The sequence below is a fragment of the Silene latifolia genome, chromosome 3 (assembly GCF_048544455.1).
Source record: "Silene latifolia isolate original U9 population chromosome 3, ASM4854445v1, whole genome shotgun sequence".
NCBI lineage: Eukaryota > Viridiplantae > Streptophyta > Magnoliopsida > Caryophyllales > Caryophyllaceae > Silene > Silene latifolia.
In genome coordinates this window covers 140,992,620-141,009,491 of record NC_133528.1, presented here as the reverse complement: position 1 = coordinate 141,009,491, position 16,872 = coordinate 140,992,620, and the positions used below count along the sequence as shown (strand labels likewise).

The window sequence follows — 16,872 nt, the reverse complement described above, 5'->3', positions numbered from 1 at the left end:
TGGTCAACCAAGCTAGGAAGCACCTACACGGGGCAATCAAAAACAACCGGCACTCTCAACCCTGGTCTCGGCCAGCGTCGCCTTCTTTTCCACATCGGATGCCCTTTACACATCCATGTGGAGGGGGGATATGGTACGGCCGAGGTAGAAGAAGCCGATACAGAAAAAAGTTTCAGAAATTACTTGCGCAGAATATACGCTCAACATACATCGGAGCCCATACCACGGCATAGACTACGCTGGGGGCAAATTGATGGGGCATATTCTGCACCGCTGACCAAGTCAACATATTGAGCAAGGTCAAAGATATCTACTGACAAAGTCAACGACTTAGATGTTCTAGCCGATGCAACCCATCGGCTGTCACTGAGTCTCGGCTGGGCAATCGGCCAGGGGCACATATCCGCGTACTCATATCCAAGACCCCTCGGCCGGCCTGCCATGGGTCCATCGGCCGAGGGCAGAACGGTCTTTCCACCTGCTAGCCACTTGGCCACTACGTGACAAAAGGTGAAAGTCTATAAATACTCCTCAACCTTCATTGAGGAAAGGATCCACAATTTAACCTAAGAATCACTATTCATCTGGTAATATCTTCCTTATCTCTCTACAATATATTTAGCCAAGTAATAACAACTTATCCCTCTAAGTTTACTGACTTGGGCGTCGGAGTGAGTACGCTCGGCCAAAGCCGAGCCCTCAGTTTGTTCATAGTTTCAGGAGACCGCAAGGAGGATTCAAGCAAAGACGTCATTCTACAAGCCACGGGTGGTAACAATACTTGCTCTGGAATTACACCCGGAACAATTATTATTATTATTATTATTATTATTATTATTATTATTATTATTAATTTTTTTTCTTACAAACTCTACTTTGCATGAAAGTCGTTTAAAAAGTTATCTTGTATATGTAATTAAAATATGACATATTGATGATAATAAATATTTTGGTTTTCCTTTTAATTATATTTATAAATTTGTAGATATTAGTAGCTTTAATCCAAATTATTAGATTTTTTATTTACTACATATCAGACCTTTTAGCTACTATATTTATGTTTAAGGAGGAGTTAATGAACAAATTGATCGAATGATTTAAATGATGAGGGTAAATTCTTAATTTATTTTTATAGTTTAAATCATGATCTTATAGTTTCCACACAAAAATAAATATTAATAAACCTTATAACGAGTTTTAATAAATTTATTAAAGTAGCCTTAATATTAACAATATAAATTAATAGAATTTAATTATGATAATCCTACATGGCAAAAAAATTAAATGTATTAAGTTGCCTTTTAACTATATAGTATAGATTATATAGATTTATAGACGTGACATTCATAATGCACATGTGGCTTTTTCTTCGCCTATGTGGCTTTGTCTACGTGGCCTTTTAAGGTTACCTTTTTAATATAATTTTATAGATGGCAAAAATATTTTGTATTTAGATACAAATATCAAAACATCATGATCCATATTAGTGAAATGTAACAATAGAATTAACTAATTTTACAATATAATTGGATACGGACTACGGTGAATCTCATTTAGGACGGTAATATTGATTTTAAAATGAAAACGGATTTAATATGCTACTATCCTAAATATATAAGACACATTTTTTCGGTAGTCCTTAAACATTCTACTTACCGTCACATTTTCATATTTGATTTGTTTATCGTTTAAGACGGATAATCGGATATGGGCAATCTAGAGCTCTATAAGGTTCATGAGTTCATCGGGCATGGCTGTAGAGGGCCACATTTCAAGTATTTAACCAACTCAGTTCGTAGTACTTGGCAAATTTCTATTATTATTAAGATGTAAAATTAAATTTTCAATTGTTTGATGAAGTGATAATTAAGCACTGCTTTCGTGAAGCCAATAAAGTTGCCGACTTTATGACTTCTATTGGACATTCATGTCCAACTTTTTTGAGATAATTTGAAAGCCGGTAACTTTAACCTACCTCTATTATTCAAAAACATGAGATAGGTTGATCAATAGAATTTGGGATATGCTAAATCCCGCACACACTTTTGCTTAATCCAACACATTTTTCGGTCTTATTCCGACATTACCCCTTTCATTTTTCACACACAACTAGGAAGACAAATAAAAAAAATAAAGAAAACCCCCCAAAAAAACTCAGATCTAACTGCCCACCAGCCGCCCCACCGCCACCACCACCCTCCATCGCCCGCGCCCGGCACCAACCACCCCATCCCCTCGCCCCTCCCAGCGTCGACCACGACCTACACCAGCCGAACTTGCATTTCTCTTCGCAACCACCGCAATACTCCTCTTAAACAGCCACCGCAACCGCCATAAGTACCTACTCAATGCGCCCTCCATATAGCGTCGACCCTTCTCCGACCACCCTACCCCGAATAATTCGACGACCACCAACAAACATTCTTTCAAAAACCCAAATTCCAAACCCTAATTGTAAAAGTCCATTTTTAAGGAAAAAAAACCTTCATTCAATCGATTAAACAAAGTGTGTTAATAAAATTATTGATAAGACACAAAATTGGTTGTAATATGTGCTAAATTACAATCCATAATTATTGAATTGGTTAGGTTTTGAGAGAGGGGGGAAAGGGGAGAGAATTTTCTTTTTTTTGGGTTGTGTTCAAGATGAAGGATAGAATTGGAAATTTGAGTTAAATTGTGCGGAATTAAGTAAAACTAAGTGCGGGATTTAGCAAATACGTAGAATTTTATTATTTATCAACAACAACAACAAAAAAAAAAAAAAATTACTCTTAAACCCTAAACCCTAGCTACCTGTTCTTCCCTAATTATTCATCACTCACATTTTTCTCCAATTTTCGCTCTCGCAATGTCTCTTAGTTAACTGCTGTGGACAAGGCCCTCGGGAACTGCGTCCGCGGGATCCACACTAGGCATAATCGACTCGAGGTTCTTTCGAATCGAATTAAGACAAATTAGAGTCGCCACCAAGTTTTTTGGGAACTTGGAACCGTTCAAGTCAACTTTACACCTTTCATCGAAAAGCATAAAGCCAATCGACTACGAGTGATTAAAGATAAAGACTTGTACCCTATATCACTCGATTTGAATGACTCTCGTAATCCAATGGTATTTAGACGGATCCACAAACCATAGATCTTGAGTAAGGGGTGAGGGTACGTGTTGGGAAGCCCATAAGGACACCCAACCCCGCCCGTCAATAACGGCCTCTACTAAGTCAAGTGTCGAATTTCAAACAAGGTCATAGCTACTACGATGTATGATATGCAAGCGTTGTTTTAACCCTAACATGTGACAACAATTTCTATGTCGTTTTAGATGCAACTAAACTAACTTTGTCAAAGTTGTAATTTAGCATGTGGGTTGATTGATCTAACAACATACAAACAAAGCAAACAAGGCTTAAGGGGGAATGGGGGAGCCGTGGGATCTACCTATTACAAACCAGGCATTTCATGCCGACACAACAATAAATTAAAGATACAACTCGATCTAAATACAACGCTATACACACGACGCAAAACACGGCCATTCGGCCTAGAAAACCGTGCACAAAGGGGTGACTCACGGCCTACATGACACACGGCCTTGGGTCACTCCTCGTAATGCGTGCTTTCACTTAATCTCATCGAATTAGGCATAAGGCTATGCACCAAAGCATGCATTAGCATAAACCAGGCCATGTTGCTTTAAACAACATGCGGTTTACTACGCTCCTACAAGCATTGGGGAACAACCGTCTAACCAAACAAGACTAAGGTTTTTTGAAGAGGTTTTGACTCAATAAAAGTAAAACAAGCTCGAAAATTACAACTCGATAAACAAATTACAAATTACAAGCAACGAAACAACGAAGAACAAAAGGTACAAAAAACAAAGCAACAAAGACAAAGAGAACGGCCAATCTCACGGCCCAAACCACGACCCCCCCTCACGGCCAAGACAAGGCCATCCTAGTTCCTAGGTTAGGTTCATTGGTTAGATCGAATGATTACGAAAACGGATTAGAAAACGAGTAAAAAAACAAGTTATAAAACAAATTGATCGATTGAGAAGAAACGCGCGAGTGTGTTATTCTACACGGCCTAAAGGGTATGGGTTAGGGTCAATGGGCACGGGTTTTGGTAGTGTTTGGAGCGGGTTTTGGGCTCGGGTTTGAGCTGCAAAATAGGGGGGCTGCTTTGTGTTTTGCGCGGGCTGTTGGGAGTGATTTGGGATGGGATTTGGGCCGTGGTTAAGGGGGTTCGAACTGGGTTGGATGGGTAGAGGCTTAGGTTGGTTAGTGTACTCGAGATTCGTGCCAATTCGTAAAGGAAACGGGCTCAAAAAACCGAGCTAAAATCGGGCTTCAAAAACGTGTGTTCAAAACGAGTTTTTCGATTTTTAAATCGATTTTTCAAATCGATTAACACATTGAAATAAATGACTTTTCAAATCAAATATACTCATGAAAATGATTTTTCAAATCAAATACTTATTTTATTTTCAATAAAATAAACTTGAGAAAATAAATTCTAAAAAGCTTTAATTTAAATATCATTTAAATTAATAAAATGAATTCACTTAAAAAAAACATTAATTTAAATATCATTTAAATTAATAAAATATTTCATCGACGACGCCCATTCTACATCGTAAAACGAGCTCCAAATAATGACAATGACAACTAAATAAATACATGTGTCCTATCATCATCGGGTGTTTGTCGGGTTCTCTATAAATTCCAATATCGACGGATACGGGTATCTCTGAGCCCCACTTTGACGAGGCTTGGACAAGGCGAAAGTCAAAGTATACCCCAGGTCCCTTTCGACCTGAGGATTCTTCGGGTCGTTTATAGTCCATTAGACTTGCGTATATAAGCTCGCCAGCCATAAAAAGAGATCATACCTGAAACTTCGTTGGGGACTGACTCTTGCTTCTGTTGTGTCACATTATCGTCGTTGGTTGTCGACCCATAAATTGCATATATGATGGATTGAGCCTTATCCTTAGGCGCCTACGTATCCGTTTCTGACGGAATCAAACCCGCGTCGTAGTTCGGCCGCTGCTGACACATGCCCAAAGTTTATCATCTGCTGGCGTTTGTCCAAAATTCATCATCTGATGACATTTGCCCAAAATTTATCATCTGCTGGCACTTGTCCGAAATTCATCATCTGTTAACACTTGCCCAAAGCTTATCATCTGCTGGCAGGTGCCCAAATGGGACGGGACTTTCCAAAGAGGTTGCCGCCGCTTTCATCATTTGCTTTCAGCTACGGAATTCTTCCATTTTATACTCTTGTATTGAATTGAATTCTGAGTGGATGTCATCCATTTCATCTTGATAATGGTCTCTCAAGCCAACGGCCCAGAGCCCCGATTTGTGATGGCTCTAAAGTCGAAGACTTTAGAGCCCCCAGTTGAAGCATATCCTGCTATATTTGAAACATAGAAAATGTACGAGCAATAATCATCACATAAGCACATTTGGATCATCGATCTTAAAATTGGATCATTTAAAAGATTGGGTCATCGACCCGAAAATTGATTTTGAAAATTTTGAATAATTGGGCCATCGACCCGAAAATTGAATTTGAAAATTTTGAATAATTGGGCCATCGACCCGAAGTTTCTACTACTTGGACCATCTATCCACAATTCGCAAAAAGTTTTTGGAATTTTGAAATTTTGAAATTTTTTGAAATCGAACCTTGATGGGTGAGCATGAAATACGACTCAGACACTCTGTATGACCCGTAAACAACGTGGACCTAGCCCGCTACCGCAAAACAAAAAAGGAAAATAAAACCGTAAGTGTGCACGGGTTTTAATTCAATTATTGACTCGTTGGGGGGGAGAAATGTAAATTGGCCATTCTGGCGCCAAAAGATGGCAAATAGGAATCACAAGGTCGTCGACTTGGGAAGGAGATATCGTATGGCATGGGCGTGCTCCCGAGGGCACATGGGAATCAAGATCACTTGGCATTGACAGGGTGGATTAAACTCACGGAGCAACAACGTTGGCCTTTTCCAGACACTAAACAAAAACACTTAGACATCACACATCACTCTTGTTGGGAACATTCTGTCACTCTTCTCCTCGCCTCCTTTTTTTCAGCGAGTTTTCATTATTTCTTGCCACCGCCTTCTTTCTTTTCAGCGGGCTTTTACTATTTTCTTCCACGCCTTCTTTCTTTTCAGCGGGTTTTTCATATTTTCTGTTCCCAACACAAACCCACATCTATATGACTCAGCATCTTTGCCTAAACCGTTAGATAAAGCTCATTCCGAGACTTGACATTACTCATCTGAACCTATATCCTTATCCTAGCCTACATCGAGTGCTAAGACTGACTCAAACAAAGGTGGCTTCATTTGGACTTGGTTAAGACCCGTAAGAAACCGACAAGATGACAACTTGGTTGATGAGTGGATTGAATCCCTTATTCGGAAGGACTGCCTACGTATTCGCGTGGAGCGAAATCAAATCCGACGTAGTTCGATCATGGTGCATAAACTTGGCATATTGATTGTGTGTACACACTCGAAGGTTTCACCTAGGATATCATGTCGTACCCCATTCTAGCCTGTAAGGTACCGTTAAAATCCCGTGTCTAGGGTTGGTACAAAAGGCTTGGATCCTTTGGGATGTGGAGCTTGGTAATAAAAAGTTGGAATGGTTGACCATCATTCTGAAGGTTTGTTTTGTGGTGCTAAGGCCAAGGGCTATAGCTGCTGATGTGGTTGGAATGGGTGTCTCGGGTTTGATGAACCACGAGTGCAAATGGGTTGGAAAATGATGTGGGTTCAAATTTCCATGTCTGGACCCTAAAGGCTTGGGTGTACTAACACAAGCTGACTGATTCTCAGAATCCCTAACTATTCCCTCATAAATACCTCGGGACGAACTTAGGGGTATGAATAACTGATGATGGTACTACCTGACCATTTTGGCTTCGCCTTTGAACTTTGATCAATATTTCGACATTTCTTTTTCTTTTCTTCTTCTTCTTCTTCTTCTTCTTCTTCTTTTTTCTTTTTTTTTTCTTTCGTTTTTTCTTTTTTTTCTTTTTCTTTGTCGTTTTTTTCTTTTCTTTCTTTTTCTTTCTGAAAATGATCTTCCACCCATACTGCTTGTTACCATTGAATTCACACTGAAAACTGGGCTTCGCCAAATAAAATGGGTTAGAACTAACAATTCCTTGTTAAAATGGGTTGGTCTCCTCTCTCTTCGAGATGGGATGTTTTTGAGGGGAAAAGGCTTGCCTTCCGTCATCGATAGGGGAAACAAGAAGCTAGTACGGGTTCGTCATAGAATCATCTAAAAGCTTGTCACAAACATTGGTTCGGATGGAGGTTTTCTACCACCAGACATGGAATAGGTAAAGGAATCAAACACGGGATCCTATTGCACCTTACGTTTTGAAACGGGACATATTTCTACCCCAGGGATGCCTTTGAGTGTGTTGTGCATTTTATCATGTTTCGGAATGATTTAGGATTGGAAACAAGACATATTTGGAAACGAACTGCAACTTTTATTGGAATGACACATGCTTAACAGACTCGAAGGAACGATTCCTAGGACACACCCTAGGTCATCGCGGAATAAACGACTCAACTTCAAGAAAAGAAAGTCCTAGACTCGACTCGACTAAAATAAGAAAACAGATCCCGACTCATAATTTCAAATCTGGTCATGAGCTTTCTCTTGTTCAGCTGTCAGCATAGATACTTGGCTCTTGTCCTTGATCCCTTTGATGGTCTGCCTCCATCCCGAGGTAGTCCTCTGAGGATCTACGCCAGTGATGAAGGTTGGTGAACCGAATTGTCCTTTATTAACTTCGTTAATGAGAGGAGTACATTCTAGAGCAAGACTCCCGACTTGAATTTCATTCTTCGGGTTTGGAAATAATTCAAAGCAATCCACAAATATTTTCTCGATAAACACCCCTTTCAAGTGACATGGGTGGATAAGATGGGAATAATCGACATTGTCTTCGACAGAAACGAAGTTGGCGTGATCGCCAAATGGATTCGTGATGTTATTGGGTTTAACAGTTGGGATCGGGAGTGTTCCATTCTCAATCATGTCTTGGATTTCGTGCTTCAGTCGATAGCACCTTTCAGTATCATGGCCTTTCCCTTGATGAAAGGCACAGTAGGCATTTGGTTTATACCATTTACCTTGTTGATCAGCGGGAGGGTCCGGAGTTGGACCAATAGGCTTCAGCTTTCCTTGGGCTATGAGCCTTTGGAGAGCGTATGTATAAGTGCATCCGATATCGGTGAATACCCTCGGAGCTTGGCGCGGAGGCCTTTTGACCATCCATCTAAGAGATTGACAGTTTCAACAAAGTGGGCGGCTGGGCGCTTTGCTTTAGATGACGAAGCCCCTTGGTATCCCTTTGGCTTCTCGGCTTGAAAGATTCGGACATCGTCCTCTACCTTTATCCCGATCCTTATCAATTCTTTGAAAGAACCAAAATTCTGGTATTTCAGAGCATTACGGTAAACAGGTCGTAAATTCTTCACGAACTTATCTACCATTTCAACTTCATCAGGCTTCTTAGCTAGTTTTACGCTTTCAGCGCGCCATCTTGCGAGGAATTCAGTAAAGCCCTCTTTCTCCTTTTGTGTCATAACCTCCAAAGTTCTTATGTTGGTTTGAATCTCAACATTGTCAGCATAGTGCTTACAGAACTCCACCGTAATATCTTCGAAAGTGGGGAAGTTTTTGAGGTCCAGATTATAGAACCACGCCTTTGGGTGTTCGCCCAGAGATTGGGCGAAAATTTCAGAGAGCATATCAGCAGGTACTCCCTTCAGTGCTAAGTACCCTTTATAGGCCTTAACATGGTGGATCGGATCTTGATGCCCTTGAACTTTGGGATGTCAGTGAGTACCATGTTCGTGGGCAACTTATCCTGAACTGGGGCATAGGCCCTAGCATTCTCATAGTGGATGTTCTTCCCCTGGGAGAGTTTCAGACGGTCTTCGATGAACTTGAACCGTTTCTCCAGATCAGTCAGAGGTGGGGTAAATGGAGGGGAATCTTCACCCAGCTTAGATTCGATTGCATCCATTCGGGTCATCATGAGGTTTACAGCCTCAGTGAGCTTGTTAACAGCATCTTCCATTGCTTGACGTCGGGTTTTTGGCGGCCTTTCTACAAGAAAACCCCGTACTGAGTCAATATTTAAAGTAAGAGCCCCTGCACACTTAAGGACATGACCCCAACTTGACTCAAACAAAGACTCGACTTGAGATTGACTAACCAGAGGTTCGACTCACTGTTTGATTTAGACATCGGTTCATTTTAGACTGGACAAAACGACATGACTCACTTGTCATAACTCGATTCTAAACTGGACTTGGTGTGACTAAACCCGTGATTGGGCTAACATAGCCCATGGGTTCGAGTGAAAACGTCCTAAAGGGCCTAGCTTGGACGTTTTTTGTGGACTATCCTAGACCAAAAGGTCGACCAACATGACTCAAAGCCCAAGAGGTGAGCTTGGGTGACCCAACAAGGTCGTGTTCTAGACTCTTAGAACGAAACACACCCGGCCTAACACGGCCATGACCCGGACACGACTCGACGCATTTCATGCTTGGTTGTGGTTCGAGAAACATTTTGGATTGATTTTGAAAAATGAAGGATTGATTTGAAAATGAGATTTGAAATGGGCGACATCTGCATATAAAAGCTCATTTTGGGCCGAAATTTCTAGTCCTATTTGGGCAGCGTTCCGCGTTTTTAAAACCATGCTATTTTGAAAATAAGTTGTTCAAAAGTTCGGTTTTGAAAAGGACATGGGAATTTTCGAAAATAAAGACTCGGGAAAACACATTGCACATTGTCATTCTCATGTTATAAGGATGTATGCTCCTAGACATCTCTAAGTCTCGGCAAGTCTTCTATAAGAAGGTCTATGCCCTCCATCCTTTTGCGGTCTTATAGAGCAAGGTGTCTTAAGGTAAAGTACCTAGAAGATCGTCCCCACCATCAAGAACCACGCGAGGCGAAGTGGAAGCGAGCAATGTGCAGCTTCCTGGCATAGTGGGACGTCGCCCCCCACGCATCACGAAGAAACGCTGGGACGGCCCGGGTAAGTCCTTAAGGGTTCATGCATGAATCGTAGCACTATGAGTAATGTTTTACTTTCCAACACTTTCTTTTCAAGTTTCACCTCGGAGGAAAAGACCCTAGAAACACAAAGGTGTAACTAGTCCTCTTTTCCCCAAATGGAGTCGCCAAATCGTGGACAAGGCCCTCGGGAACTGCGTCCGCGGGATCCACACTAGGCATAATCGACTCGAGGTTCTTTCGAATCGAATTAAGACAAATTAGAGTCGCCACCAAGTTTTTTGGGAACTTGGAACCGTTCAAGTCAACTTTACACCTTTCATCGAAAAGCATAAAGCCAATCGACTACGAGTGATTAAAGATAAAGACTTGTACCCTATATCACTCGATTTGAATGACTCTCGTAATCCAATGGTATTTAGACGGATCCACAAACCATAGATCTTGAGTAAGGGGTGAGGGTACATGTTGGGAAGCCCATAAGGACACCCAACCCCGCCCGTCAATAACGGCCTCTACTAAGTCAAGTGTCGAATTTCAAACAAGGTCATAGCTACTACGATGTATGATATGCAAGCGTTGTTTTAACCCTAACATGTGACAACAATTTCTATGTCGTTTTAGATGCAACTAAACTAACTTTGTCAAAGTTGTAATTTAGCATGTGGGTTGATTGATCTAACAACATACAAACAAAGCAAACAAGGCTTAAGGGGAATGGGGGAGCCGTGGGATCTACCTATTACAAACCAGGCATTTCATGCCGACACAACAATAAATTAAAGATACAACTCGATCTAAATACAACGCTATACACACGACGCAAAACACGGCCATTCGGCCTAGAAAACCGTGCACAAAGGGGTGACTCACGGCCTACATGACACACGGCCTTGGGTCACTCCTCGTAATGCGTGCTTTCACTTAATCTCATCGAATTAGGCATAAGGCTATGCACCAAAGCATGCATTAGCATAAACCAGGCCATGTTGCTTTAAACAACATGCGGTTTACTACGCTCCTACAAGCATTGGGGAACAACCGTCTAACCAAACAAGACTAAGGTTTTTGAAGAGGTTTTGACTCAATAAAAGTAAAACAAGCTCGAAAATTACAACTCGATAAACAAATTACAAATTACAAGCAACGAAACAACGAAGAACAAAAGGTACAAAAAACAAAGCAACAAAGACAAAGAGAACGGCCAATCTCACGGCCAAACCACGACCCCCTCACGGCCAAGACAAGGCCATCCTAGTTCCTAGGTTAGGTTCATTGGTTAGATCGAATGATTACGAAAACGGATTAGAAAACGAGTAAAAAAACAAGTTATAAAACAAATTGATCGATTGAGAAGAAACGCGCGAGTGTGTTATTCTACACGGCCTAAAGGGTATGGGTTAGGGTTAATGGGCACGGGTTTTGGTAGTGTTTGGAGCGGGTTTTGAGCTCGGGTTTGAGCCGCAAAAAGCAGGGGGCTGCTTTGTGTTTTGCGCGGGTTTGTTGGGAGTGATTTGGGATGGGATTTGGGCCGTGGTTAAGGGGGTTCGAATCGGGTTGGATGGGTAGAGGCTTAGGTTGGTTAGTGTACTCGAGATTCGTGCCAATTCGTAAAGGAAACGGGCTCAAAAAACCGAGCTAAAATCGGGCTTCAAAAACGTGTGTTCAAAACGAGTTTTTCGATTTTTAAATCGATTTTTCAAATCGATTAACACATTGAAATAAATGACTTTTCAAATCAAATATACTCATGAAAATGATTTTTCAAATCAAATACTTATTTTATTTTCAATAAAATAAACTTGAGAAAATAAATTCTAAAAAGCTTTAATTTAAATATCATTTAAATTAATAAAATGAATTCACATAAAAAAAACATTAATTTAAATATCATTTAAATTAATAAAATATTTCATCGACGACGCCCATTCTACATCGTAAAACGAGCTCCAAATAATGACAATGACAACTAAATAAATACATTTGTCCTATCATCATCGGGTGTTTGTCGGGTTCTCTATAAATTCCAATATCGACGGATACGGGTATCTACAACTGCCATCAGATTTTCTACGCACCGCAACAATGGCGGCGTCTACTATCCTTCGCAATTTCCGCCTTTGCGAACTTCGCTCCATCGCCCCTTTCAAATCTGTACTACTTTCTTTTTTTTCTTATTTATCTGATCATCATGTGATTTTTTCCAAATTTAACTTGTTTAAGTTTATCGCATCATTGTAAAGTTCTACTTCCTCTGTTCCGGTCATTTGTTGTCATTTTTCATATTGTGGTGTCTCAGTGAATTGTTATTCTTTCTATTTTAAGAATGGATTTCATGAGCAATTTGATCATTCATACTCAATTTGTTCCACTTGTCATTTTGTAATTGGCCCATTTCTCTTTCTTTGGTGTTTGTGCCAAAAACAAAGGACAATAATTGACCGGGATGGGGGGAGTAATTTTTTATGATTTGAGTTTGGTTAATTTTGGAGGTGTGTTAGCTTGTTGTTGATTTTTGCTTATGAATTTATATTGATGTTAATTTTGTCACGTATCGAGTAATTGAGTCGTTGTAAGGTTAAAGGCCCGCTTTGGATGGAGGTGATTATTACCGGAGTAATAGAGTCTAAAATAAGAAGAAATAGGAGGCGATTGATGGTTAGCGGTAGTTGTGGAGGGTTGAAAGAGGAAGCGAGGGAGGAATGATTACTCTCATATAAGCGAGGAAACGAATAATGATTACGCTCTCGTCCTCCTCGTTTCTATCTGCCACTGTCATAAAGTTCCGATTTTTTCTAGTTCATTTAGCTCTATTACCGTAGTAGCTATTGCGTCCATCACTCCATCCCAAGCAAACCCTAAGTATTTATCATTCAGTTGCTAGTCTAATGATTTTTTCAGAATCCCGGTGACAAATGAAGAACAAGCTCCCCTTCTAAGTTGATGAACGATTTGCCATTGCAAAATTGAGCCACTATGTTGTTAAAAACAAAAAAATGGAAGCTTTTGATACGAAGTTTCCTTGAGTGGATGTTATAGTTTCGAGCTGAAATTCATTGCTATTATTAATTTGTTAATTCCTCTGAATTACAAGGATGATGTTCTCGTACATTTTTTTTTTTGTAACATGGTTGTACAGCGATAATTCATAAGGTGTTGCTGTATATTTTTATTACTCGCAGGTAATTGGAAATGGAAGTTCATCTTCTGTCAACCCATTTATAGGCCAAAGGTTAGCAAATTTGGCGAGACCATTCAGGTGTTTATCTACTTTACATAAATTTATTACTCTTAATTTCTTCTTACAATCTATAAATATTTTATATTTAATATTTACTATAGTGTTCAATCTCTCAACAGTTCGAGGCCTGCTGGGAATGATGTCATTGGTATCGATTTGGGTACCACCAATTCTTGTGTTTCAGTCATGGAAGGGAAGGTACGATATTACCTTGCTTCCCGTTCTGCTATTGTAGTCTTGTAATGTGTAATCCTGATGTTCACTTTTGAGTATTCTATGCAGTCTCCAAAAGTTATTGAAAATGCCGAGGGTGCTCGAACCACACCATCTGTTGTGACCTTCAATCCAAAGGGTGAGCTACTCGTTGGTACCCCAGCTAAACGGCAAGCTGTGACTAGCCCTAGAAATACCATTTTTGGAGCCAAGCGCCTAGTTGGAAGAAAATATGATGATCCAGATATCCTAAAGGAGGTGAAAATGGTTCCCTATAAGATTATGAGGGGACCTTATGGTGATGCTTGGGTTGAGATTAGAGGCCAAGAGTACTCTCCTAGCCAGATAGGAGGCTTTGTTTTGACAAAAATGAAGGAAACAGCTGAGGCTTACCTTGGCAAGACTGTTACAAAGGCTGTCGTCACTGTCCCAGCTTATTTCAATGATACCCAAAGACAAGCAACAAAAGATGCCGGGCGTATTGCCGGACTTGATGTTCAGAGGATTATTAACGAGCCAACTGCTGCTGCCCTTTCTTATGGTTTGAGCAACAAGGAAGGTCTAATCGCAGTTTTCGATCTTGGCGGTGGAACATTTGATGTCTCTATCCTTGAAATATCAAATGGAGTATTTGAGGTACTTTTCTCTTCCAAATGTGAATGTTCCACATTCCTTACCCCAAAATATTTGGCTCACCATTCTATATTTAGTAGAATAAAAAAGCGAATTGTCCATATTTTGCAACGCTCTTCTATTCAACTGGTGGTAGCCATCATTTTTAAGCGAGGGGTGATCATGGCATTTGATCACCGGGTCTTAATTTTAATCTTTAGTCACATGTGGACAGTTTAAGTGGGATAGAGGGAGTGTTATTTTACTAATGCGTTGGTTATCTCTTAATTCCACCCACATTTACTCAGGTTAAAGCTACAAATGGCGACACATTCCTTGGAGGGAAGGACTTCGACAATACTTTATTAGAATTTTTGGTTGCGGAGTTCAAGAGAACTGACGGAGTTGACCTAAGAAATGACCGTCTGGCCCTGCAAAGAATTCGTGAAGCAGCAGAAAAGGCTAAGATAAAACTTTCTTCCACCTCTCAGACAGACATCAGCCTCCCATATATCAGCGCAAATTATTTTGGAGCAAAGCATTTGAACATCACACTCACTAGGTCGAAGTTTGAGTCCCTTGTTGACGGATTAATTGAGAGGACACGCGCTCCTTGCAAGAAGTGTTTGAAGGATGCAGGTGTCTCCATTAAGGAAATTGATGAGGTCCTTCTTGTTGGTGGTATGTCCAGGGTTCCCAAAGTGGAAGAGGTTGTCCAAGAGCTCTTCGGCAAGACTCCAAGCAAAGGAGTGAACCCTGATGAGGCAGTTGCTATGGGTGCTGCTATCCAAGGTGATATTTTGCGTGGGGATGTCAAGGAGTTACTGCTTTTGGATGTCACTCCTCTTTCATTGGGTCTTGAGACTTTGGGTGGTGTGTTCACTAGACTTATCAACAAGATGCTTGGGGAGTTCGAACTTCAAGGCATTCCACCAGCACCACGTGGCCTCCCTCAAATTGAGGTCACTTTTGACATCGATGCAAATGGCATTGTCACCGTCTCTGCCAAGGACAAGTCCACAGGAAAAGAACAGCAAATTACCATAAAGTCCTCTGGTGGTCTATCAGAACAAGAAATTGAACAGATGGTTAGGGAAGCCGAGTTGCATGCCCAAAAGGATCAAGAGAGGAAAGCCCTAATTGATGCCAGGAACACAGCCGACACAACCATTTACAGTGTAGAGAAAGAGTTTGGGAGAATACAAGGAGAAGATCCCGAGTGAAGTCGCCAAGGAAATTGAGGATGCTGTTTCCGACTTGAGAAGTGCCATGGAAAAGGACGATGTTGAGGAAGTTAAGGCGAAGACTGATGCTGCAAACAAGGCAGTCTCGAAGATTGGACAGCACATGTCGGGTGGTGGGGCTGATGGTGGTGCTTCCTCTTCTGGTGGGGACCAGACACTAGAAGCCGAGTATGAGGAGGCTAATATAAGAAGTAGATTCTAACTGGAGTTTAGTTTATTGGTTTATTTAGTATATAAATTGTTCAAATGTTGGTTGGCCTGAGAAGTCCTTAATCTCGTATCTGGTGTATTAAGACTGGCTCTGGAAGAACATGAAAGTAGATGGCGCTCTCTAGTCTCTACTGCTGGAGTAATTGATTCGGATTAATTAGTAGATGGAAACGAACTAGTCCATCGAGTTTCTGTACATGAATTAGGAAACTTGTAGACAACATACCTAAACTCTCTCTCCAAGAAAACTTACTTCACTTATTAATTTTTTTTTTTTTTTTTTTTTTTTTTTTTTTTTTTTTTTTTTTACAATTAGCAAGAGTGAGTTTACATATTAATGGCTCTTTGGGCTAGCTTATGAGCCATTTTATTGTATTTTCTAGGAGCAAAACAAAATGAAATACAATGGAACATAGAACATAAATTAAGGATATCTGTCACCAGAACTCTAGTCTTCAAGCCAATCTTCGAATTGTCCATGATTTGAACGAGCACATGTAGGCACTCAGAGAAGAACCTGATATGGTTATGGTAGTAGATATTTCTTTCTAACGCCCATTTGAGGGCTTCCAAAATAGCTGCAGCTTCCACTTGATCCGCCGAGAGAGAAGAGCCCACCTTTGGTATAGAAATAGTAGTCATTATTCCCAAATTTGACGTACCATTCGAGTTCGGTACTTTTATCATCCTTCCAAGCAGTCCACATGAATGGTAGTTTAGGTACAATTATAGTTGATACCAATAAGCTTACACTTGTATTCTTTTCTAAGATTTAAAAGGTCGCAATCCAGATCGTCGTCCGAGACTATGCTAGTCAAAGACTTTGATAGATTGTTGTTGACTGTGACGACTTTAGATAGAGAGTCTTCATAAATGTCAATAACACCTTTCAACGAAAAGGAATGCTCCCCCAAAACAACTTTATTCCTAGCACGCCAAATATTCCATATCGTACAAAGGAACTAGATTACCTCATTAAAATCTCTCATTTTTAGCATAAGAGAAAGTCAATTGGTAATCCAGTCTTGTAGGCTTAGATCATATCTTTGTCTAGAACTAGTTTGTAATGTCAAAGCGCAGAAACAATTGTATTGTATAGATGACGTAGTTTTCGAGTCAGGTCCTTCTCGTTTTCCTCTCCATTTCCTCTCTTCATTGCCTAATTTATTATGCAATGAGAGACCATCTCCCACTAATTTAGTGAGAGACATAATAAGAAGAAAAAAAAAATTAGTGGGTCTCTCACCCCATTATGTGAGAGGTCTCTCAATC

At 40.4% G+C, this 16,872-nt stretch overlaps 1 pseudogene; it reads left to right on the top strand.

Moving 5' to 3' along the window:
• Window positions 1-2,759: 2,759 nt before the first annotated feature.
• LOC141648187 (heat shock 70 kDa protein, mitochondrial-like) lies at window positions 2,760-15,796 on the top strand (annotated as a pseudogene).
• Window positions 15,797-16,872: the final 1,076 nt, after the last annotated feature.